The sequence below is a fragment of the Musca domestica genome, unplaced genomic scaffold (genome assembly GCF_030504385.1).
Source record: "Musca domestica strain aabys unplaced genomic scaffold, Musca_domestica.polishedcontigs.V.1.1 15, whole genome shotgun sequence".
Lineage (NCBI taxonomy): Eukaryota > Metazoa > Arthropoda > Insecta > Diptera > Muscidae > Musca > Musca domestica.
The window spans coordinates 14756792-14783545 of record NW_026712207.1 but is presented as its reverse complement, the minus strand read 5'-3'; the positions used below and the strand labels follow the sequence as shown (position 1 = coordinate 14783545).

At 35.9% G+C, this 26754-nt stretch overlaps 1 long non-coding RNA gene across 1 annotated transcript; it reads right to left on the bottom strand.

The window, feature by feature from the left end:
* Positions 1–16770: 16770 nt before the first annotated feature.
* On the bottom strand, positions 16771–18428 carry LOC131801253 (uncharacterized). Its single transcript, XR_009341751.1, has 3 exons — positions 18061–18428; positions 17354–17978; positions 16771–16992 (listed from the first exon to the last, which is right to left on the bottom strand). It is a non-coding gene; the product is annotated as an uncharacterized LOC131801253 (long non-coding RNA).
* Between the last annotated feature and the right edge of the window lie 8326 nt (positions 18429–26754).

Here is a 26754-nt window from a genome sequence, read left to right as displayed (position 1 = left end):
TTTTACCACATTTTTCACGGATTTGTCTGAAAATCGGTATTTGTTGGTCATAATGGGTTCCAGCTCCGGTGGCGAAACATTGTAATTATAGGTCCACGTTTTGGTATAGCCCCCATATAACGGTACCTCCCGATATTCGGTAATTTGATGATTTTTGCCACATTTTTTCAGGGATTTGTTCCAAAAATTGGTATTTGTTGGTCATAATTGGTTCCAGCTTCGGTGGCGAAACATTGCATGCATGGGTCCATGATTTGATATAGCCCCCATATAACGGTACCTCCCGATATTCGGTATTTTGATGGTTTTTGCCACATTTTTTCACTGATTTGTCTAAAAATTGGTATTTGTGGGTCATAATGGGTTCCAGCTCCGGTGGCGAAACATTGTAATTATAGGTCCACGTTTTGGTATAGCCCCCATATAACGGTACCTCCCCATAATCGGCATTTTAATGGTTTTTGCCACATTCCTTCTAATGTTTCTTTTACCCTAAGGTGGAGGGTATTAAAAGTTTGGCCCGGCCGAACTTAATGTTTTTTTACTTGTTTTTTTGAAAAAAATATCATTTCTCTCAATTCGTTGCAAATTTTCTTATAATTTCACTGTACCAGCCAGTCTGGGTTGTGAAGAATACCAAATGGACTTGATAGTACTCGTTTTTAGATCAAAACCCCAAAGAAGTTTCGAGGTCTCATACCAAATATTGTTAAGACCCTTATATATATTTTACCATTTACGAAGGGACTATGGACTATGTCGGTCAACTTTTTATACCCTACAACACTATGTCTTGGGTTTATTGTAAGTTTGATTGGGCCAAAAATTATGTAACACCTCGAAATATTGGTTTCCCACATAGGAAAGTATATATGGATCTTCCTATCTGGCCGAGATGAGTCGATCTAGCTATGTATGTCCGTCCGTCTGTCCATGTTTATTTGTGATCACTCTACAGCTCGCAATTATAGTCCGATCGTCACGAAATTTAGCATGGATGTGAGATAGGGTCAGAATAGCACCCTATTGTTTTTGGAGATGATCACATAGTATTTAGGGGTTGAAATGGACCAAAAACAGAAACATTTCCAGATTTTGCAGTTGCTCTATATGCTTTACAATATCGCATATAAAGCAAAATATCAACAATCTCCTATAGTTAGACCGCTTATAACTCAAGAACGGCTCGGTGAATTCTGACAATTCTCACAAATTTGGAATGGATTCTTTTAAGAAAATGATAAAACATAAGAAAATCGCGTGAAAATATATCAATAAAAAGTGAATATTTTTATATTTTTTATCGCATGCGATTTTTTCATATTTATTATAACACTATATTTTTGAATTATTATATTCAAGTCGATTCTCAAAAAATTTAGGATGTGGATAGAATTGGAGTTAGAATTGAAGCCTATTGTTTTTTAAGATATATATTTAGGGGATCAAATGAACCAAAAATTAAAACTTTCCTGATCTTGAAGATTACCAATCGAAACGGAATTTTGAATTAAGTTAGTTAAATTCACTAAATTGAAAAAAATATTTTTGATGTTACCTACAATTTAAAATATGCTTCTGGTATTTAACTCTTCCACAAAATTTTAACGAATAAATCTATCAAGATCTGTTGTTATTTAGACTTTCTATTCTCATATTACATTATATTACTTATATCAAAAGGAGAATTTTTCATTTGCATTATGTATGAATTCCAATCGAAACTCCTGCTTTCCTTTTACTAAGCTATATATGTATGCACATGGAAATTTCATGTGAAACACACAACTTTTTCCCATACTACCCACCAAAAAAGTGATGATGTCTTCAATACCTCTCAACTCACCTTTAGCTTTACCCTCTGTTACTAATTTCCATCTAACATTTCAATATCGCATTACGTTGTTATTAAAATACCCATGGCTCTTAAGTAAATATGACCGTTGCCAAATAATTATTTATGATTTTCTTCCGCCAAAGAAATCTCAAAGTCGAGTCACGTAATTATTAAGGAAAATTAATTTATTTGACTATTGATTTCGCCCCTTTTTAAAGTCTCAATACTGTTACCACCCCTTGGAGACGAAAACAGCAGCATCTGAGTGTTGCCGTGTTCAATGGCCCATACCTAAGATTTCCCGCTCTTGAGCAAAACAATGGAATCCGTATACAAATTAGTAAATTATCACCCATAAATTAGAAACCCCGGACAAAAGGAGAAGAAGAAAAGGAAAGCAATCTCATTCTTGGCAAAATGTTTAACTCAAATAATTTTTGACAGAATTTTGTTTTTGTTTGTTTTGTTGTTGTGGTGAATTTGAAGTGAAAAACAACCGTGGAACCCTTAAGACTGCCATGTTAACCATAAATTAATAATAGCCACAATGTCAGTCAAGATGCAACCATAGCCGACAGACAGTGAGACACAGGGGGGTTTTGGACAATCAGACATAAGAGTGCGGATGTTACGAAATGTAATTCGATAAGGCTGCAACCAAGAGTGGCAAGAGAACAGTAGCAGCGTCTGGCAAAGCTAAAACAAAAACGTATTTTTGTTATTTGAACAAAACAAATCTTATTCGTCATATTCTGCCGAATCGAAACCAATTGCTTGGATGGTGCGTCAATGTGTCTGTCCATTTATCCTCTCGCCTCATGCGGTAGTAGAAATCCTTCCGTTCCAGGCCAATGGAGCTGCTTTAAAGGGCAGAAGCATGCAAGCCTGTTGGATTAAAAAAATCCATTGACGTTCCTACTAAGTTTTGACTCTTTTTATTAAATTTTAAGATTATTTGTTTGCAACGCTGGAGTGAAAAAGGGTTGTAAAGGTGCTGCTCGGAAAGACTGTGGGCCAGTGGTGGCATTGAGTCGTCGTTAATGACGTCTGCTAATGCCATATTTCATATGGCTTTGTTTAATGTTGGCTTTGAATTGTTGGTTGTATGAATAGTTGTGGTAGTTGTTGTTGTTTTATAACCTTAATTAGAGTCCTGACACCACAGCGTCATACCTTTTGGCTTTGCGTGTTTGGTTGGTTGCTTAGCGCTTCGTGCAATGGTAGTAGGTACGGTAAGTACACACACACAAATATTTCCTCCTCCTGGCCGGATGGCTGGCTGGCTGGATGGGAGTTTCATTAAATTCCATATTCGCATTTCACGAAACGAAACTTGGCAAGAGAGTCAATAATTACTATTCACAGGGGGTGGTCTTTGATTTTCCGCGGTGCTACTACTACCAACAACACCAGCACCACTATTACTTTCTCAATGGTTGAGAAAATTTGTGGGAAAATTTTAATTTAAATGAAATTCAATAAAAGTTCAATGCCGCGTTTCATTTCGAAATTTCAAGTAATCGTTGTTGCGGTTAGGAAATCATAGGTTTTTAATTTTAATTAGAAAATTGTATATCAGAACTAATACCCCTGAATGTATAAAATGAGTCGATTTTCGCTTTTAAAATGGAACAGTCAAATTATGGCGGACGGGAACAAAACCTAGATCTATATTATTTTTTTTTCTAGTAGCCTATACAATAAGAACATAAAATATGAAAAATTGGCGGAAATAAATGTAAAATAAGTCTAAAGCGTAAAAAACTGTTGACATCTGTGTTTAATCTTATAGGGACTATAACAAAAAGTGGACCGACATGATCCGCTTTTAAACTAATTATTTTTGTATTGTTCATTCGATTTGTTATTTTTGTCCTCCGGACCTGTAATAAGCACCCTGTGACAACGATGTTTGGGGAAATATATCAAATACACCTCAGAAATACATTTACCAAATTTCATCGAGATCGGGTCGGATTTGGATATAGCTCCGACAAATATCTTTGTCTGATTTGCCATTTATTGTGCACCAAACGTGTAATGTTTGCCCAATTGGTTTGGAATTTGGCACAAATTGATACTAGAAACAAGTATGTCAAATTTGGTGAAAATCGGTTCATTCAGGGTGAGCTGAAAAAACTGCAACCAATTTCAGACTGCTGTCATTTCCAAGTTACTCGTCCGACAGCTGTTAAAATTATTCCAGTGATAGCTCATTATATTGTTAACAAGCGTCGAAAAAGCATGTTGGTGAGAATTTTCCAGAAAAAAGTTATTCGTTGTTCGATAGAATTCAAGCGTGATAGTGTGATTTCTTTATACTTGGCTGAAAACCCAGAAGTGGCTATCGTTAGAGCACTCCAACATTTAAATGTGAATAAATTTTTTTATGTCTCGTTGCATCGCTCGTTACCGTGATACACATCACCACAACAGCAACATCAGCAGAAATGGTTCGAAAAGTAAATAAGCGACTTGATCGAAACCCGCGTCGCACTGGCCGAAAAATAACTCGTGAGCTGAACATATCGCAATATTCCATTCGCCAAATATTGAAAAATGAGACCGGGGTAAGACCATTAAAATTTCAAAAAGTGCTAGATCTTTCACGGCAACGGAAAGAAAATAGACACAAAAGAGCTAAAGAGTTGCTTCGCTTGGCCGAAAGTGGTGGAATTTGGTTTACTCCGATGAGAAAACATTCGTTGTCCAGTAGTTTGTAAACAAACAATATTATCGTGTTTACTTGCTAAAGAGGTCAGCTGAAAACGTGAACATTCGGTTGGCCACCAGAACTCAAGCGCCGGCCATAGTGATGGTGATGGTATGGGCCGCCATAACAGCCGAAGGTCGCTCTCTGCTCGTATTTATCGATGGTGGCATCAGAATAAATGCCGAATATTATCGCGAAACTATTTTGGAGGGTCAATTAAGCCTTGGGCACGCAAACATTTTGGCCGCGGACCTAGGACCTTCCAACAGGACTCAGCACCAGGACACGCCACCCAAGAATGTATACAAAATGAGGTTCCTCGCTGCATTTCCAGCGCACAATGGCCATCAAAATCTCCGGATAACAATCCGTTAGACTATTGTGTCTAAAGTATTTTGAAAAGCAAGGTTGGCACTAAAAAATACCAAAGTGTCGATCACCTCAAGCAAGCGCTTCGGCCCATTCCCGCCAAAATACTGCAGAACAACATTCGGGCAGCGTGTGACGGTTTTATTGACCGTTTGAAGTTCATAATTCGCGCCATAGGTGACCAATTCGAACAAATCTAAACTCATTCTAAAATTTGATGATATTTCCGACATTTTTTGCTTTCATTTAATAAAATTAAAAAAAAAAAATAAAAAAGAAACAGTAAAAAAGTAGCTAAGTTCGGCCGGGTCGAACCTGTAATACCCTCTACAATTTCGAATGAAAATGAAAATTTTCAAAAAAATCTGAAAACTACCACTTGAATGAAAACCGTTAAATGGGGACTATACGAAGACGTGAACCTGTATACACATTTTTTTGTCATAGGCTGTAGTGCCCATTACGAACTTCAAATACGAAAATTGTTACATTTGCGGTGAATAATGTCTCAAAAATTATGACAATACGCAGTATCGGGAGGTACCGAAGACGTGGACTAGCACAGACAATTTTTTGTCTTAGGTTGTAGTACTCATTAGGATCTTCCAGGGGGAAATTTGAAACAAATCCGGTGAACAATGTTGCTGAAATCATCAAAATACCGAATATCGGGAGGTATCGTTATATGGGAACTATACGAAGACGTGGACGTGCATACAAAAATTTCTGTCATAGGCTGTAGTTCCCATTAGGAAATTCGAAATGATTCCGGTGTATAATGTTGCTGAAATCGTCATAATACCGAGTATCGGGAGGTACGTGAACCTGCATATAAATTTTTTTGTCGTAGGCTGTAGTACCCATAGCGAACTTCAAATACCATATTTGAAACAATTCCGGTGAATAATATTGCTGAAATCATTAAAATACCGAATATCGGGAGGTACCGTTATATGGAGGCTATACGAAGACTTGGACCTGCATACAAAAATTGTTGGCATATACTGTAGTAAAATTCAAATAATTCCGGCAAATAAAAAATCATGAAAATACCGAATATCGGGAGGTACCATTATATGGGGGCTATACGAAAACTTTGACCGACATGGTCCATTTACGAACTTAACCTGCCTACTGGTAAACTATGCATGTAGCGTGATTACAACAGACAGAAAGGTAGCGTGATTACAACAGACAGACAGAAAGACATCGCTAGATCGTCTTAGAATTTTACGCTGATCCAGAATATATATACCTTGTCGGGTCTATTATGAATATTTCGGGGAGTTACAGACGGAATGACAGAGTTAATATACCCTCCATAGAATGGTGGAGGGTATAAAAATGTAAAAATTATGTGGATGCAAAGGAAAACCCATAACAAAATTTAATTTGTTTAAATTTAAACAAAAATTTGAAAACAGAAACAGCAAATGTTTTTCTGTACGGGAACACACACCAGTGCTGCTAAAGTGCGTTTCCATTTTGGTATAATATTGATTGGCATAGGTAAAATTAGAGAAAAGTGACTGCTTTCGTATTGCTTTAAGTTTCGATTGGTTTGGTAATATGATTGATATACTAAAATAATTTATTTTTATAATTAAAATTTCTCAATATTTCATAGCACAATTGTTAATGTTTAGATAAAGTTTCTAAGATACTTCATTTACATTCTATACAGAAAGGGTGAATTTCAAACCGAAAGCATTTCTTTGGAAACAACCCAACAGCCGAGCCAGAGACACTCATAAATGCATGCACCCCTCTCAGTGTCCTTTGAATTTTGTCAATACTCTTAGCTAGTCCTCAAATTTCGTTGGCTGGCCATAAAAAAGACAAAAACGAAGCAGACGGGAAAAAAAGACAGCGGTGGCTAGAGTGAATGTAAAATGAATAAAGTCCTTTTAATCGTGTCCAATTTTTGATGAAAAATTAAAACAAAACAAAACAATAAGGATCACAGCAATGCGGACAGGAAAGGGTGACACGGAAATGTAACCAAACAGGAACCAGGTGGTGTAGAATGAGTGTTCATTGATTTCGTTGCCTGGTTAAGGGACCAAGGACTTGGCTTGGGTGTTGTCTGTTTAGAGGGCTAGCGGACGGCAATGGTTGCTTGGTTCCATTACATGACGACTGCTATTACTGTTCACAATGTGTGAGTGTGTGTGTGTCCGTATGTTTATAGCTCTTGCCATCTTTGTGTCTGTTGTAGCATATAACGTCTGTATGTATGGTTGGTGTTGTTGTTGGGTTATACACTGAATGGTATGCACGCTTTAAAGCCAGCCTTCTGCTCGCCGGAGGGGGGGGTTCCAAAAATATCAATGTCCCAATGCCATTGTGCTACATGAACTATATATTATTTGCGTGCATGAAAAAGATGTTGATAAATACATAAATCTCAAAAGTGTATGTTAGGAAACGGAAGACACTACCTACGCATGCCTAGATGTTTGGAGAGAAAGATGTAGAAAGAGGAAACGGACATAAACCAAAATGTTGCAGAGCGAACTGATGTTGTGTTGCTCGACATGCCCACCCAACCTAGTTGCAACAAAACAAATTCCATTAATACAAGTCGTGTTGCAACCCTTAATTGCTACAGGAAACCTTCGCCTACATCCGAGAGATATCAAACAGATATTTTTATTCTATTATTCGCAACACATGCTTGCGCTTTTATTAATATTAAATTTGAACATGATTAACTGGTAATCTTAAGAATCAGATTAACAAAGTAAAGAAAAAAAATAAAAATGAAAATATTTGACTTAATCTAACACCTTATAGTAAAATTAAATATATAAAACAAGAAACAAGATAACAAGTCTAAATTGTTTGTAAGAAAGAGTACCATTTCTTGGCATAATTTTTTTTTTAAAATAAAATCACTTCTTTTACTTCAAACTCTGATCTCAAAAAAATTTCCCCATCAAACATTTAAAGGTCAACAAAATCACCATTTAATACTCATATCACAGTTAAATAAGAGTATATTCACAGGCTTATACATAACTCTATACAGATTTATCAAAGAGAATAACAAAATAATTATTCGGGATTAAAGAAAGGTGGCCAAATCATATTTAAAAAAAAACGACATAATATTTTTGATTGTATTTCCTTCATTCATAATCTTTCAATTCATTTAAATTATTAAAATGACGAATTCTAAGTAATTTCATTTCAAATATCAAATCATATGTTCACCTTTCTTTTGGATTGCTATTCTCTTTTCTTTATCGTATTCTCACCAAAAAAAAATCAAAATAAGAGGTTAATGACTTACGTGCTTTGTTGATATGCTCCCTCGTTGAAAGTACTTTCTCAGAGATGAAGTTACAGCAACAACAGCTTAATGGTGTAAATGTGCATGTAATAAGAGATGCGGATAATTCAGACGTAAGAGACTGTGATAATTGAAATTGTTGTGTCATGCATGTTGGGTCGTTGTATGTTTGACTGACATGTTGAGATCAAACAATAATCTTTAGTGGAGATTTTTATGATATCAACCGCAACGTTTGAAATCGAACATAACTGCACACACAGCACATTCAACTGACAGGTTTAATGATCATTATTAATTTTGTAATCAGGTGATAAATATGTAATTCGAGTGTGTAGCAGCTAATGTTCTATACCAAACGCCACGGAATTTACAAAATTCTTGTTTTGTTGTTTCTTTTTTTTTATACTTTTGCAAAGAAAAAAAAAACAAAAGAATGCAGAAAAATTAATTTAAATCAAAGAAATGAAAGTAACACTTTTTTAAAGAAAAATTAGGATTCACAATATTCACTAAATATTATAATGAAGTTTACGTTGTTTCGCTTGAGTTTTTTCTTAATATTTCGAACGTGGGAACTATTTCTTTTGCAGAATTAAATATCATTTTGTCGCCATTCCAATTTTCGGTCACATTCTAGTTTATGTATATATGTAGATTTCCGCTTGCATTTTTGCTTTAGTTTTGAGAATTTTATGATGGAAATTGCAGATTTTTGTACACGACAACGCTGTACCGTCTTTCCTTATTTTTTTCGTAGCTCTTCTCTAGCTTATTTACTCACTACTAATCGTTGCTAAATGAAACCAATGATCAAGCCTAGGTATGTTGGGACGAATTATGATGTGGAACAACAATAATGATCATAAAAAATGAGTGAGGATAAAGCACATGTGATTGCAGCACAGTTGTTCCAATTTCGGTTCTCTCCTTCCATACGAAGTTACGATAAATACCTGACAAACCAAATGATATTGCGTATTAATTTCTGAGAATACAAAATTTAGTAAAGGAAGGAATATAGACAATATCAAAAACAAATCCATTTACCTTGTTAATAGGCCAATGCGGGAAGATGGAAGCGAAGTAAAATAGATGATCAACTGAGCTTACGATTTTAATAAAAAGTATGAAATTACGATACTGCGCGAAGGTATATTCTGAGAATAAGAAAATTTTTAAGCAAAAATATATACACTTTCTTTAATATTAATTCGAATCGGCAACGGGCAGAGTACTTACAGAAAATTAAAATCTTTTTCCACAATATAAAAAAAAAAAACTGCAATTAACCAAATTATCTACTGATAAATGACAGGGAAATTTGCACCACTTCAGAAATTTTTGTAATTGAAGGTGTTGATCGCTGGACTCTGTTACGGCAAAATGGACGATTCTTATGATTTTTGGTGAGATGAAACCTTCTTTAATCTTCCAAGCAATCATTGTTTCCAAAAACTTTAGAAAATGGCTAGCATGAATGTGCAGAAAAACGACAAAAGGGTTGATAGAAATCTTTCGCAATTCCATTGAAACCTGTCGTATAGAGGTCGCCTATTCAAAAAAGCAGTTGAAAAAAATTGGATTTAAAAAAAAATAAATAATAATAACGAAAGTTTTGAAATATTTTAACAAGTTGCAAGCGCCATTACAATTCCCCCCACCAAAATCAGACTTTGGGGGTAAGGATATTTACAACCAAAGCTGATAACGCTTGCATAAAGAACTATTGCCGTATATCCTTGGTATGATAAATACCGACGAGATTACCACGGAGATCCTCTAGTTCATAAGTAGAGTTACCAAGTTTTCGACGAACTCGGGCCTTTATAAAATTTGGAGCCAATTTGGAATTATATCCCTGTGCAAAATTGCTTTGCTTAAAATTCCGGCGAAATACTTCTTGGCCTACAACATATGATACCTCTTTGGATCGCAGATTATAGGCTTTCTCATTTCTCTGGAATTGTTTCTGGATAAGATTTCTAGCTCTATTCCCCATTATGGCTAGAGAGTCATTTTTATTAAATCTTACTGTTCTATCTTCCAACATGTTTAATTGTCTCAAAAGCGGATACGTCGAACCATTGGTTATCATATGCTGGCCGAAAACAAGATAATAAGGAGTGGTTCCTATTGAAGAGTGGATTGAGGATCTGAGGGCACAGCATATATTGCTCAACATTTGGTCCCAAGTCTTCTGGTCTGGAGTTACATACGATTTTATTGCTGCCAGAACAGAGCGATTCACACGTTCTGAGGCATTAGCCTGAGGAGAATGTGTTGCAGTAAATAAATGATTAACACCGAAGCGCCGAAGAAAGCTACCAAACTGATTGGATTTGAATTGGGATCCATTGTCCGATACTATCGTCTCTGGTACGCCATATGTATAAAATAACTCATTCTCTAAGTAGTCTACTACAATATCTGAAGAAAACTTCTTCACTGCCTTTAAAAATGGAAATTTCGTAAAGTGATCCAATACCACAAATATACCTATATTACCCGCTTTAGATCTTGGATATGGACCTAAAAAATCAATATATAACTTCTGAAAGAATCGGTGGGTCTCTGACGTCTTACCCATTGGTGTCCTTATGGGTTGGTTTGGGTGTTTGGATGTCTTACAAATTTCGCAGTTGTTGACGTAATTTCTTACGTCAACCACCATATTTGGCCAAAAGTAAAATTTTCTTAGGGTATATAATGTTTTGTTAATTCCTCCATGAGCAGATAAGGGGTTGTCATGTGCCCTGTTCAATACATCAGGGATCATTTCCTCTGGAATCCACAATTTCCATGATAGATCATCTTGCACCTGATCCCCTGTTGCGTGCTCCGTGCGTCTATACAGAAACCCATCTACTATTCTCAAATCGGGCATCTTATCCAAACTTTTCCCCACTTTTACCAAAAGTTGTTTATAAGAATCCGACTTAAAACATTCCGAGCTAAGATCCACGAAAACACCACTTGATAACTGAGAACTTAAAGAGCTATCTACCTCAAAAATTTGACCTAGTTCCGACAAGTCCTCAGTGTTAGTCCTAGAAAGTGCATCTGGGACCACGTTCTGACAACCACGCCTATGTTGAATTGAGAATTTATACCCTTGAAGCTTCAAGGCCCATCGAGCTAGCCGCGTGCTGAGGTCTGTTTGGGACATGAGCCACTTCAATGACGCATGGTCAGTGATGACAGTAAACTCATGTCCTTCCACATACGCTCTGAATTTTTTAATGCTCAGCATTGCTGCCAAGCATTCCTGTTCGGTCACCGAATAGTTTCGTTGGGCTTGATTGAGTTTCTTTGACATAAATGCTATAGGAAACTCTTCACCCTCCGAATCTCTCTGGACCAGTACACCTCCTATTCCAGTTTTACTAGCGTCACAGTGTATGAAAAACGGCTGTGAGAAATCTGGGCTATGTAAAACTGGCGCGGTACTCAGACAGGTTTTTAAAGCTTCAAACGATTTCTGAGCTTCCTCATTCCAAATAAACTTTCTTTTGGTTTTAGTCAAATCGGTAAGAGGCGTGGCTATCGACGCGTAGTCCCTGATGAATTTCCTATACCAACCCGTCATGCCTAGGAATCGCCTTACTTGTTTAACAGACTTGGGCGTTGGAAAATCTGATATAGCGGAAACTTTATCCGGATCTGTTCTTATTACACCGCCACCAACCAGGTGACCCAGATACCTAACTTCTGAAACACAGAAGTTGCTCTTCTCCACATTAATAGTTAAGCCGGACTCCTTAATTTTGCCTGCAACGAGCCTTAGAACGTCCAAATGCCTTTCAAAAGATTCCGAAACAATCAACAAATCGTCGAGATAAACGAACACCTCTGTCCTGAGAGCCGGTGGTATGACCTTGTCCATCAAACGTGACATCGTCTGAGGCGCATTACAAAGGCCGAAAGGCATGACCGTGTAATGGTACAACGGCCTCCCAGGAACAGTAAATGCAGTTTTCTCTCTCGATTGTTGATCCAACGGAATCTGCCAAAAGGCATCCTTCAGATCCAAGGCCGTTATAAATTCAGCTTTCGGCAAACGACTTAGAATGCCATCAATGTGGGGCAGAGGATATGCATCCCCAACAGTCACGGAATTTAACTTCCTGCTGTCTAGACAGAGTCTGTTTTTCCCCGGTTTTCTATGAAGAACCACAGGTGACGACCACGGACTATTGGATTCCTCAATGACCCCGAGTTCAAGCATCCTGTCTAATTCTGCGTATATTAGCTTCTCCACAGCGGGAGACACTGGAAAATGCCTCTGTTTAATTGGTTTGGCGGATCCTGTGTCTATGACATGATTTATAACATGGGTTTTACCTAAACCTTGCTTGGAAAATGATGGAAACAAGCTAACAATTCTATCTAATTGCAGTCTCTGTTTATCTGACAACTGAACTTGTGGAGCCATTTCGGAAATAAATGACGAATTGTCTGAAATATAGTCATTCAGGACCAAACCAGGAGGAAGAAGATCAAAAAGATTCCAAAAGTCTACTCCCAAAAAGAGGTCTCTATCTAAGCTTGGAATAATAAAAATCGTAATATTCCTTTCTGATCCCTTAAATATTATCTTTGTATCTACGCATCCAACAATGTCTTGATTCTTTCCATCCGCTGTTCTAACAAAGGAACTTATCTTTTTATAAGGTTTACCTGAATCTAGATAGTTTCTAGCAGCTGTAGCCCCTATGCAACTCAGAGAGGCACCGGTATCCATTAAGCCTAGCATTGTTTGACCAAAAAGAATGACTTCAGCATACGGCCGGATATCGGAGGGTTTGTCCAATACAGAGCACATGAATTTTCTATTAAAACTCTTTATATTCCTCCAAAATTCTCGAATTCTCTTGGCCGATCTAGATGGTGCACTTTTCTTGTTGAAAATCCTATCCCTGGCTTCATAGTATTCCTTTATACGAATATGCAAAGGCTTAAATTTAAGGATCGAATCGGTCGTATCGCATTCGGGAGTAATCTTTGTAAATTTGTTGTCACATTTGGGTGTAGGGTTGGTTTCTGGTCTTTTTAGAATATTTATTCTGAATCCGGTTTCCTTTTCGGTGCACTTGCCAGCGCACCCGATCGGGAGTTTTTTGGATTGCACTTCTTACAAGATGGCTTGTAAGTGTCTGGAGTTCCGCATCCGTAACAAAAAATAGTCCTATCTGATAGACAATCTTGGTATCGATGCCCTATCTGGCGGCAATTCCAACAACTAAGGCTAATCGATGCAACATGATCATTTTCAGTACTTGATGATTCCATGTCATCTTCGACCAAAACTTCTTCCAGTCCATAAACTTTCTTTGTCATAAGAGATGGTTTCGATAAACCACTGGAATGTTTCCGGCGGATATCCTGAAGGAAAAACTCTCGTCTCCTACATATGTCTCTAAGCTCCTGAATAGAAGTTATACGTATGTTCAATATTTCGTGTTGTATTTCCGGCAAAAGATTTCGCCGTAAAATTTCGACCAACATATCGTTTGATAGAGATTCTTTTAATCTGTCAGTCAATTCCACTACAGAGTCATAGATGCTATCAAAGCTTTCGCCTTGCTTCTGCTTTCGGTCCCGGATCAATTCCCTTATGTCAACATCGGAACGGGAATCGCTAAACTGCTGTTTTAATGCCATACACAAATCATTCCACGAAACCCTGGAAACTGATCTGTGATATCGCCAAAACCAGTCAGCAGCCTTACCTTCAAAAAGGGAACTAGCATTTCGACAGAGTAAATCAAAATCCCCTTGAAGTGTTTGTACTGTCAGGGCCTTCACTCTATATATAAAATTCTCTACCGTCAAACCATTCGGACTCCCTGAGAATTTTATCCTCCAATTGGACATAATATTTAAAACTTTATCAGGTCTTGATGACAAATCCGATGACGAAGAGTGACTAGACGCAGAAGGTCCACAACGGCTAACGTTTAAATTTACATTACTCTGAGAGTGATTGTGGGATAAACCTAACATTTCACGGAAAGTTTGTTCCTCAACTGCAGGCAAAGTATGCATTTGCCTCTGTGGAGTGTTATGAGTATTCGGTTGTGGAACAACACCTGTAGAAATACTCGCACCGTTTTGACTGAGTCCCTCCAATTTAGACTCAATACTATTCTGGACAATTCGCGATATTTGATCTCCTAAGCTAGCTAATAACTGTTCTTGCTGCGCAAACACAATAGATCTAACCATCTCCTGAAGTTCGCTAGGACGCATGCTCACATCATTGCCAGCGGCATCCCCACTTGGACGTACATTTGCAGCAGTACTGGGCTGCTCAATACTAGATTTATTACTTGTTAGCTGAGCTGATGTGGATCTGGATTGAGATCTAGTACTAATCCCCGATGTACTAGGGGTAGAGGGTTCATTAAACAACCTGGCATTACAGATGGGGCAATAGGGTCTAATTTTCTCACATTTCGATAGACACGCCTTATGAAAGGTATGTCCACAATTTGTTCTGAAAAACTGTGTTTTCACATTAATTAATGCAGAGCATGCTCCACATGTTGGGATAGTTTGTCCAGAGGCTTCGTGAACAACGTCCTCACTATTCTGTTCAACTGACATCTTGTATGAATATCCTAATAGACCGCAGACAAAATTCCACAACCCAGTAGACCAACGACTATAATCCTGATAAAAATAAAATGTATGATTTGTAAAACTAAAAATATATTCTAATTTCGAATGAACGAAAAAATCATTAGAATCATATAAAATTAAATGATAGAGAAAATTTCCAACACCTAATTGAGAAAATTAACAAAGATTGTAATTATGTTAGCAACAATAATAATATAATTCCCTTAAAAACTGATATTATGAAAAATACATATAAATGTATATAATGTATCGAAATACGATTGACAATTTTGGAAATTCAAAAAACCAAAACAAAAATTGGGAACATATTTCAACTGTACTCAATTCTGATATGAATATCGGATTACCAAAATTCAAATTTATTTACAAATTTATTTCTATCTGTTTGATTACTCTCTTTAGCTAGACAGGTTTCCCTTTAACATCAACATTTGGTGGTGAAGAAAATATAAGATATATTAGAAGAGAAAAAGAATTCAAACTCCGGTACAGAAATCCCGAGAATTTCCTATAAATCCCGAGAATGAGACAGATTTAGATTTTGTCAGTCTAAAATATTTGAGGCCAGATCTAGTACAAAACCCCAGAAAACTGTATTCCATCAAGTCTCTTAGAATTGACAAGTAGCGAACTGATAAAATATAGAAATATGCTGGTTATCACAGGATATTCCAACCCTAAATAAATTCCAAGCAGTTCCTAATATTTTAATAATGACAAAAGGATTGGTAAATCCAAGAAAAGAAAGTTAAAGAGACACAATTATGAGATTACTTTATAACTTTTGTGAAGCCGAACATTTGTGACAATCAGTCAGGTGGAAAAAAATATTAAAAATTATTGTTCGGGCCGACACGTTGGGCGCCATTTATAATTCTGTAGCATATAACGTCTGTATGTATGGTTGGTGTTGTTGTTGGGTTATACACTGAATGGTATGCACGCTTTAAAGCCAGCCTTCTGCTCGCCGGAGGGGGGGGTTCCAAAAATATCAATGTCCCAATGCCATTGTGCTACATGAACTATATATTATTTGCGTGCATGAAAAAGATGTTGATAAATACATAAATCTCAAAAGTGTATGTTAGGAAACGGAAGACACTACCTACGCATGCCTAGATGTTTGGAGAGAAAGATGTAGAAAGAGGAAACGGACATAAACCAAAATGTTGCAGAGCGAACTGATGTTGTGTTGCTCGACATGCCCACCCAACCTAGTTGCAACAAAACAAATTCCATTAATACAAGTCGTGTTGCAACCCTTAATTGCTACAGGAAACCTTCGCCTACATCCGAGAGATATCAAACAGATATTTTTATTCTATTATTCGCAACACATGCTTGCGCTTTTATTAATATTAAATTTGAACATGATTAACTGGTAATCTTAAGAATCAGATTAACAAAGTAAAGAAAAAAAATAAAAATGAAAATATTTGACTTAATCTAACACCTTATAGTAAAATTAAATATATAAAACAAGAAACAAGATAACAAGTCTAAATTGTTTGTAAGAAAGAGTACCATTTCTTGGCATAATTTTTTTTTTAAAATAAAATCACTTCTTTTACTTCAAACTCTGATCTCAAAAAAATTTCCCCATCAAACATTTAAAGGTCAACAAAATCACCATTTAATACTCATATCACAGTTAAATAAGAGTATATTCACAGGCTTATACATAACTCTATACAGATTTATCAAAGAGAATAACAAAATAATTATTCGGGATTAAAGAAAGGTGGCCAAATCATATTTAAAAAAAAAACGACATAATATTTTTGATTGTATTTCCTTCATTCATAATCTTTCAATTCATTTAAATTATTAAAATGACGAATTCTAAGTAATTTCATTTCAAATATCAAATCATATGTTCACCTTTCTTTTGGATTGCTATTCTCTTTTCTTTATCGTATTCTCACCAAAAAAAAATCAAAATAAGAGGTTAATGACTTACGTGCTTTGTTGATATGCTCCCTCGTTGAAAGTACTTTCTCAGAGATGAAGTTACAGCAACAACAGCTTAATGGTGTAAATGTGCATGTAATAAGAGATGCGGATAATTCAGACGTAAGAGACTGTGATAATTGAAATTGTTGTGTCATGCATGTTGGGTCGTTGTATGTTTGACTGACATGTTGAGATCAAACAATAATCTTTAGTGGAGATTTTTATGATATCAACCGCAACGTTTGAAATCGAACATAACTGCACACACAGCACATTCAACTGACAGGTTTAATGATCATTATTAATTTTGTAATCAGGTGATAAATATGTAATTCGAGTGTGTAGCAGCTAATGTTCTATACCAAACGCCACGGAATTTACAAAATTCTTGTTTTGTTGTTTCTTTTTTTTTATACTTTTGCAAAGAAAAAAAAAACAAAAGAATGCAGAAAAATTAATTTAAATCAAAGAAATGAAAGTAACACTTTTTAAAGAAAAATTAGGATTCACAATATTCACTAAATATTATAATGAAGTTTACGTTGTTTCGCTTGAGTTTTTTCTTAATATTTCGAACGTGGGAACTATTTCTTTTGCAGAATTAAATATCATTTTGTCGCCATTCCAATTTTCGGTCACATTCTAGTTTATGTATATATGTAGATTTCCGCTTGCATTTTTGCTTTAGTTTTGAGAATTTTATGATGGAAATTGCAGATTTTTGTACACGACAACGCTGTACCGTCTTTCCTTATTTTTTTCGTAGCTCTTCTCTAGCTTATTTACTCACTACTAATCGTTGCTAAATGAAACCAATGATCAAGCCTAGGTATGTTGGGACGAATTATGATGTGGAACAACAATAATGATCATAAAAAATGAGTGAGGATAAAGCACATGTGATTGCAGCACAGTTGTTCCAATTTCGGTTCTCTCCTTCCATACGAAGTTACGATAAATACCTGACAAACCAAATGATATTGCGTATTAATTTCTGAGAATACAAAATTTAGTAAAGGAAGGAATATAGACAATATCAAAAACAAATCCATTTACCTTGTTAATAGGCCAATGCGGGAAGATGGAAGCGAAGTAAAATAGATGATCAACTGAGCTTACGATTTTAATAAAAAGTATGAAATTACGATACTGCGCGAAGGTATATTCTGAGAATAAGAAAATTTTTAAGCAAAAATATATACACTTTCTTTAATATTAATTCGAATCAGCAACGGGCAGAGTACTTACAGAAAATTAAAATCTTTTTCCACAATATAAAAAAAAAAACTGCAATTAACCAAATTATCTACTGATAAATGACAGGGAAATTTGCACCACTTCAGAAATTTTTGTAATTGAAGGTGTTGATCGCTGGACTCTGTTACGGCAAAATGGACGATTCTTATGATTTTTGGTGAGATGAAACCTTCTTTAATCTTCCAAGCAATCATTGTTTCCAAAAACTTTAGAAAATGGCTAGCATGAATGTGCAGAAAAACGACAAAAGGGTTGATAGAAATCTTTCGCAATTCCATTGAAACCTGTCGTATAGAGGTCGCCTATTCAAAAAAGCAGTTGAAAAAAATTGGATTTAAAAAAAAATAAATAATAATAACGAAAGTTTTGAAATATTTTAACAAGTTGCAAGCGCCATTACACTGTTTTAGTTGTTTGTGCCAAATACAAAGTTGCATTTAATAAAATCAACATCCCAACCTAGCCAACGTCCGGGCAAAACAAAGTATTTCACATGTGAATGTAAGCTTTTTTACGACTGCTCCTTTGTTGCTCTGGTTTTCGATTCCACTTCGTTTCCTTTAGGATTTCAATGAAAATTTAATTTAAAAATTTCCCTAACAACCAGACAATTCTATACGACTGTCAGTCAGTCAGCCAGCCAGTCGCATGTATGCATATGCCCAATGAAGAAGAGTGTTGTTGGCACCCACCTTCCTTTCTTTCTCTCCAATAATCTCCAGTCAACAGCTGAATATTTTCCATGCCATGTAGAGCTCAGAGTGGTTGGAGAAGCAACAGTCGTATGTCCATTGATTAGAAATAACTGCCTTTCATCGATTGATCATCTTGTTGGTAGTGTTGTTGTTGTTTGTCTGCTGCGACGGCTGCTGCTGCAAAAGTCAGACAGTCAGCCACAGCCAGACAAATCAATAAGCAGAGACTAAAGGTTAATAGACCTTCCAACACCTGGTTTAAAAGGTCTGTTTTATTTAACTTCTAATGCTTGGGTTACACAACCACACATCGTGTCTTCGTTTTTTTTTATCCCTGTTTTGCATTTTTATTTTCATCTTTGATGATTTCTTTTATCTATTTCTCCTTTAGATGGAAAACCAACCACAATATGTTGATTGCATTACAAAGCGATCATCAATGGTTACATCTTCAACTGTGTGTTTGCGTGTGTGTGTGCGGTTACGTTGTTTAGAATTTTCAAATATTATTACTGATATTCGATACTTTCGTTTGAATTTTTTAAGGATTCTTTTCGGACGTTTTTTAACTGAATTTCGTTTAGAGTGCATTCACACAGCTGTCTAGTTTGTGAGAGTTTGTTGTTTTTAGTTTTTTTTTTTTCAATTTGACATCCTTTCAATATATCCCAAAACCACTTAATTAAACAAATATTGACTTTTTTCGCCGGAATAAATTTGAAGTAGTTTTCATTTCATCGCATCGCATCAACAAAATGTCGCTGAAATTTTAGTTGGAAAAGGTTCAAGTTCTGATGGCTAAATTACTTGATGAGGTTTGAAGGCATAAGGAATGTCAAAAAAAAAAAAAAAAAAAAAAAAAAAAAAAAAAAAAAAAAAAACAGAGAAGTAAATAAAACCTGTAGGATTTTTAGAGTTCATTGAACGGTATGGAAATTTGGCAGAATTATTAGGCATAGAGGGATTAAAACGTGGGAAATTTTATAATCAATTGTATTCGAATTTGACTTGAAAATTTCTAATATTCAAATGTCGATATTCCTGAAAAAAATTATTTTATAAAAAGGTCACGAGCTACGAAGGACCTAGAAAATATTTATTTTTCAGATGATATCGGCATATCGACATAAAAAGATTATATATAAGTACGATTACCTAAAATATTAACTTTGTGCTTCCGTTTGTAACTCCTCCATATATCCGTTAGACCTTACAGTGTAAATTTCTAAGTCAATTAAGCGATTTCCGTCTGTCTCTTCTTTTGTTGTAATCAGGCTATATTTGAAGGAAATGGTATAGAAGGCTAACATTTTGATCTCCTGTGTATTTGTCCCGTAGGCAGGTTAAGTTCATTAATGGACCACGTAGGTCCTCGTTTTCCTCTAGCTCCAATATAAAGTCCTAATATTCACTATTTGGACGATTCAAGTCCCATTTTGAAATTACTTGTTTAAAAGTCGCTAATTAAAGTTTGTAGCGGGTTCAACCTCTTGTGGCAGATTATTGCCTTGTATAAGTCCCCGTTTTCCCATAACCCTTCATGTTATTCCCGACCTTCTATATTGAATTTAGCTTCATTTTTCAGGGGAATCTTTTAAAATTCTGTCTGTCACTTATGAAGAGGTAACTCCGAATATTTCGTATTTTGATGATTTTAGCAATATTTTTTAGAGATTTTTTTTTTTAAATTTGGTATTTAAAACTCACAATATGTAACATCCACTGCCGATTTCACTGGCAAAAATGGAAGTAGACCTAATATTTCATCCCGTTTTCTTTACCTTCTGGGGGAGTTTATTAAAAGGATTAAGAATTAAACAAAGTGCACTTCGCATTTATTGCCAGATTGAGATGAAATTTTTCACAAATAATTTTTTTGACACAAGGACGAACCCTATGAAATTTATGAAAATCGGTCCAGTTTTAGATATAGTACTCATATATATCTTCATCGGATATCAATTTTATTGTGCCGAAATTGTTCGTCCTAATAGGATGGATTTCGGTACATCCAACCGAATTATGCATGGAAGGAAATACTTTAAATTTCGTAAAAATGGCTTCAAATATAGCTATATCCCCCTATATACGTTTCATCCGATTTGGTGTTTAAGTCCCTCACACCCGTAATGTGTGCTCCAAAACAATGATATTTGGTGCCAAAAATTTCATACAGCTCTACAATGTCTATGCCAAATTTAATCGAGATCTGTTCAGACTTGGATGCGTCACCCGAATATATGTTTATTTATTTTCACGTCTATTGTGGTTACAATTAACCCAAATAGATTCTCACACATACGGCCGAACTCAGCTCAGAAGCCAGTACTTCAAATTTCTTGAAAATCGCTTAAGATATACCTGTATCCCCCATATACGGGTGGGGTAAAAAAAAAACTGCAACAAAGCTAAACGCCATAAATTTTACATTTTTTTTTTAAATGTTATTGAACAAAAGCAAAATATGTCGGAAATAGCATAAAATTTTAGAATAAGTTTAGATTTGTTCGAATTGGTCATCTTTGGCACGAATTATGGCCCTCAAAAGGCCAATGAAAATGTCACACGCTGCCCGAATGTTGTTCTGCGGTATTTTGGCCCATTCCCGGCGAAGCGCTTGCTTGAGGTGATCGACACTTTGATATTTTTTAGTACCAACCTTGCTTTCCAAAGTACTCCGCACACAATAGTCTAAGGGATTGGTATCCGGAGATTTTGGTGGCCATTGTGCGCTGGAAATGATGCGAGGAACCTTAGTTTGTAACCATTTTTTGCTGGCGCATGCTGTTGGAATGTCCAAGGTCTGCGGCCAAAATGTTTGTGTGCCCAAGGCTTGAATACACCCTCCAGGATATTTTCGCGATAATATTCGACATTTATTCTGATGCCACGTCGATTACTACGAGCGGAGAGCGACCATCGGCTGTTATGGCGGCCCACACCATCACCACGATCATTTTGTTTGTTTACAAACTGCTGGACAACGATCGGAGAAAACCAAATTCGGCAGTTTACCACTATCGGCCAAGCAAAGCATGGTATATGGAACCATATATCAGATGTGGCTCAGAAAAACCTCAGGCAAACAATTCCATCTGCGTCGGTGCCCGACGCCAATTGGACGTCATTTTAAACACTTCAGAACTTTTTGTGAATTTAGCGTACTCTTAAGTACAAAGTTCTAGAAGCCTTCCATTACACGATTTTATAAATGTAAGTAAGATATGCAATAATTTTAAGTCTCAGCTCTTTTCGATGCCTCAAAACCAATTGTACCATATTAAGTACCTAGGGATCACTTTTTGTAGTTGAAGTACCAATTTCAAATCACAAATTAAACAATTTGAAGAATATTGTCATTTTATTGCTCCTTTCAGAGAAATTTGAGAAGATACATTCATCTGGCCAAAGTTTTTCCACTAATGTGAGTCAATTGCTAAATTTTCAAATTAATTATTTTAATGCACTCATATTTAAAAACTAAGTAAATAATGTTAGATTTTCATCTTAACCATATTTCGAAATCGTTACCTCGTCGCCTCTCTTGAGGCCGCCGAAATTTATGATCCTTAATTTATCAATGACTGAATGTATTCATTCATTGAAAGTCTTCCGGAAATAAATTAAACCACAGTCAAACAACATCTACATGGGAATGGTTTGCCCAAGGTTATTGGTCAATATCCTCATGAGGAAATTGAAGGCAAACATATAGCGGTATTTGCAAAAAACACACGCACTCACATCCTGAAGTCCTCTCAAATAATCGTTTTATCTTAATTCAAATCTTAATCAGCAAGACACACCAGAACTGGAGTTTAGTTAAGAAAAAAAAAAGGAAGACGGAAGCCCCAAAATAAATGTCCTTACCTATGCTTAACACGGGAGGAGCATAAAGGTAAACAAACACAAACGCCACAACCAAATAATACAACATCCTTTGCACATAATCACATAATCCAACTTAAGAGCTCCACTTAATGACTAATGTCTGCATATTTGCTTAACGCCTTCCTGAAGGATCACAGTAATATCCGGTCCAATTGTTCGCCCTGGCCAGGGGTTGGGGGGGAAGGATGGAATGGCAAAAGCAGGGGAGATCTTAAATCAAGTTTAGTGAACCCCCATATACCTATGGCCAACGACCAGACAGGATAGGACATCAAAACTCAAAGCAACTGAAAGAAGGAAACAAAACTGGATAAGAAATTCACATAACTGATTATACGGCAATGACTCATGCAACAATTGGTTCCACATGAGCAGTAGCGCTGGTGGCGGCGACAGTAAAAAGAGGAAAAAATACGAATTGAGAAGCAAATGAAATACGAGTCCCAGCTAAACAGGACGTCCGCAGCAAATGTTTAGACGTTTGCCGAACCAAGACGAAATGAATCGACAAAAGGAACGAAAAAACGGAATCAGTGCAAATTATTGCAAGCGATTAAAATCTAAATGGCCAATGCATAAGGTGGTTGCTATTGTCCATAGATAGACATATACTCACTCGTATGCTTTGGTAAAGGGTGTGTGTGCGTGTGCGCCTAAATACGCATTCAAATACAGTGTATCAGAAAAAATACTAAAAAATAGGGAAAATAAAATATAAATTTCAATTTCTTAAAAAAGATTAAAAAATCGGAACAAAACCAATGAAGAAGGTCAAAAGTCGGGCTGGGCCGACTATAAATATTTATATTAGGAATGTTTGTGAAGAATATCATACTAACTATGAACCTGTTTGTTTTTGCAAAAGTCGATCCAAACCTGAACTCCGATCTCGTTAAATTTTGGCAGATACCTCTAAGCTGTATCTGATATCTGGAACAAATATCCTTATTGTATAGTGCATATTACAAACGTGAGGGACATAAACATCAAATCGGTTGCAACATATGGGAGCTATAGCCATATATTAACCGATTTTCACCAAATTTGTAGGAGCTAAAATTAACTTTACAGATATTTACGATTTGGCACACAATAAACGTGAATTCGGATAGGGATATATATAGGAGCTATACTAAAATCTGAACCGGTGTCTATTTTTAAAAAAATTTAGCAGAGGTATCTCTAAGCTTTATGCGATACCTGGTACCAAATATCATTGTTTTGGTGTGCATAGTGCAAATGTGAGGGACTTAAACATCGAATCGGATGAAACTTATGTGTAGGAGCTATAGCTATATCTAAACCGATTTTCACCAAATTGAAAGTACTTGCTTCTAGATTGAATATCACACATAAGTGCACAATAAAATTAAAATCGAATGAAGACAAATATGAGAGCTAAATCTAAATTTGAACGACTTTCACCAATTCAAATAGGATTTGTCCTTGGGCCAACAAATTATTTGTGGACAATCTCATTGCAATCGGACAATAAATTCGTACATAGGGTATTAAAAGCTATAAATATTGGTATATAAAAGTAAAAAAAAAAACGAAAACTTTTTAGTTATGGAGTCTAAGGACAAAATTAAATATACGATTGGTTCTGCAGATTATTTAAAAAAAATGTAAGAATTCTGAATACAGTCAAAGTAACCAGTTATATGCCTTAAAATCCACCACTCTTTGTCAGGGCGCCTTCAAAAAATCGCGAAGAAGTTTGGCATTCACTCATTCAACGAATTTGTTTTAAAATGTCTGAAGGTCCTTAAAGAATTTTGCTTAAAAAATCCGCAATTTTTGGTAAGAAGGTCTTTAAAAAAATTTTCCTAAATAATCAACGATACTTGGTCAGGAGGCCCTAAAAGAATTTTTCTAAAAAATGCACAATTACAGGCTAGGAGGTCCTTGAAGAAATTTTATCAAAAAATCTATGGTTCTTGGTCAGGAGGTCCTTAAAGAAGTTTTTTAAGGAAGTCAAAATTGTTGGTCATGAGTTTTCTAAAAAAAAAAATCACTATCGTCTGTAAGCCCTAAGATTTTTTTTAAATCAATCTTTCTTTATTATTGGATCCTAAAAAGTGCATTAAAAATCAGCGATTCATCATTCTTGGACAGGAGGACATAAAGAAATATTCTTAAAAATTCGCAAATTGGGGTAATTTCTAAAAAAATAAACGATTCTTGGTCATGAAGCCCCTGAAATTATTTTCCTAAGCCATGACCAAAATTCTAGAGTTTCTATTCGTCTGCTGGCCCTTAAATAATTTTCCTTAAAACACCACGATTTCAGTTTAGGATTCATTCATTCAAGAAATTTGTGAAATGCACAATTCTTCGTCAGGAGATCCTTGAAGAATTTTTTTCAAAATATCCACAATTCTTGGTCGAATGGTCTTTTAAGAATTTTTCCTAAATAATCAACGACACTTGGTCAGGAGGTCCTTACATAAATTTTCTTTAAAAAAAAACACAGTTCCTGACCAGAAGGTCCTTGAAGAAATGTTCTCAAAAAATATTAGATTCTTTACTAGGAGATCTTTAAAGAAGTTCAAGAAATCCCTTTAGGATCCCTTTGGTTAAGAGATCCCTTTGTTAAAAAATCAGAAGATTCGCCAGAAGACCCTAAAATATGCTTTAACTCAACTATTGTTCATTATTCTTGGCCAGGAGGACCTGAAGAAATATTCTTAAAAAAATCACAAATCAACGATTCTCGGTTATGAAACCCTTGCATTTTTTTCTTAAGCCATAATCAAAATTCTTGAGGTCCTTAAGGTTTTCTTCTTCAAAAATTAAAGATTATTTGTCTTGTGGTCCTTAAAAAATTCTCCTTTAAAACTACAAGATTTCAGGTGAGCAAGTTGTTAAATAATTTACCTAAAAAATTCGCATTTCTTGGTTATTAAACATTTTTTAGTCGATTGAATTTTCAAAATATTTTGTAATTGTGGTTAGGTAACAGAAATAATGGATCAAAAGATCCCATTTCCACACATGATTTTATATTGTCAATGTCGGAGATGTAGGTAGTGTACCCTAAACCCCGGTACGAAGTTATTGCTTTTCTGCCACTATTTGAATATTTTTTTCATGAAAATGTTAATTTTTTGCTAGTTGCAAAGACCCAACTTGTTTTCTCATCCTCCACCCCACTTTGAAACACTGTGCCCATCGAACATGTTGATAATATTTAATATTTTGTACGCTAAGCTATTATTTGGCAAAAATGAATCGAATTTCGAAAGTGCGAAGGATTATTTTGGCAACAAAGTTATAAACGTTTATCAGGATAAGGGAGTGTAGCGTGTATAATGTGGCCTGCAACACGCTGTCAGGGAAAAAAGGAAAAGATGACGCTGATAATGATTCGTGTTGCCGTTTAGGGCACGTGCAGGAAACAGCAGCATTGGTTGCGTACCCAGGAGTGGGTGTGTGTGTTTGTGCATGTGTCTCGGTTACACCCATGCAATGCAAAGATATTTTAAAATATTCCTTCATTACTTTCTAGTTGAGCGGGCGAGTAAGTGAGTGAGCGAGCTTGTGTGCTGTGGCAAGCACAGCATGTTTTTAATGTGAGAAACCACAAGTAGCTTTTTGTCCTTCTCTCTTAAGCTATCCTTGCTATTGTCTTTCTATCTACTTGCCAGTCTGATTCTCTGTCTGTACGTCTGTCTAATGTTTTGTGTGACAGTCTATCCATCCATCCATTCATTCGTTTATCCTTCCATCTGCTGGCAGGTCGCTGTGGTTACCAGGCAGCCAAATGTGTTAGACTCATTAGAAGAAAACAAAGAATTGCATTCAAAGCAAATTTGTGCCAACAACGGCAACAACAACAGCAATTCGCCTCCTTTTCACATGCAAACGGGGCAACGGAGAGGGCGAGAGGTCTGGTGGGCGGCGGTTGGCATGAATGCATCTGCGGCGTGTTGTTTTTGTGACTTTGCAATGATTTCTAGTTTGCCTTTGTTGTTGTTGTTGTTTTTTGTTGCCTATTCCTCAAAGAACATGGTATGAACGAACGTACCACAGAAAAAAGCAAAAAACGAAAATCAACATTAACGCGTGCTGTCCCATGACTTTTGCCATACATTTG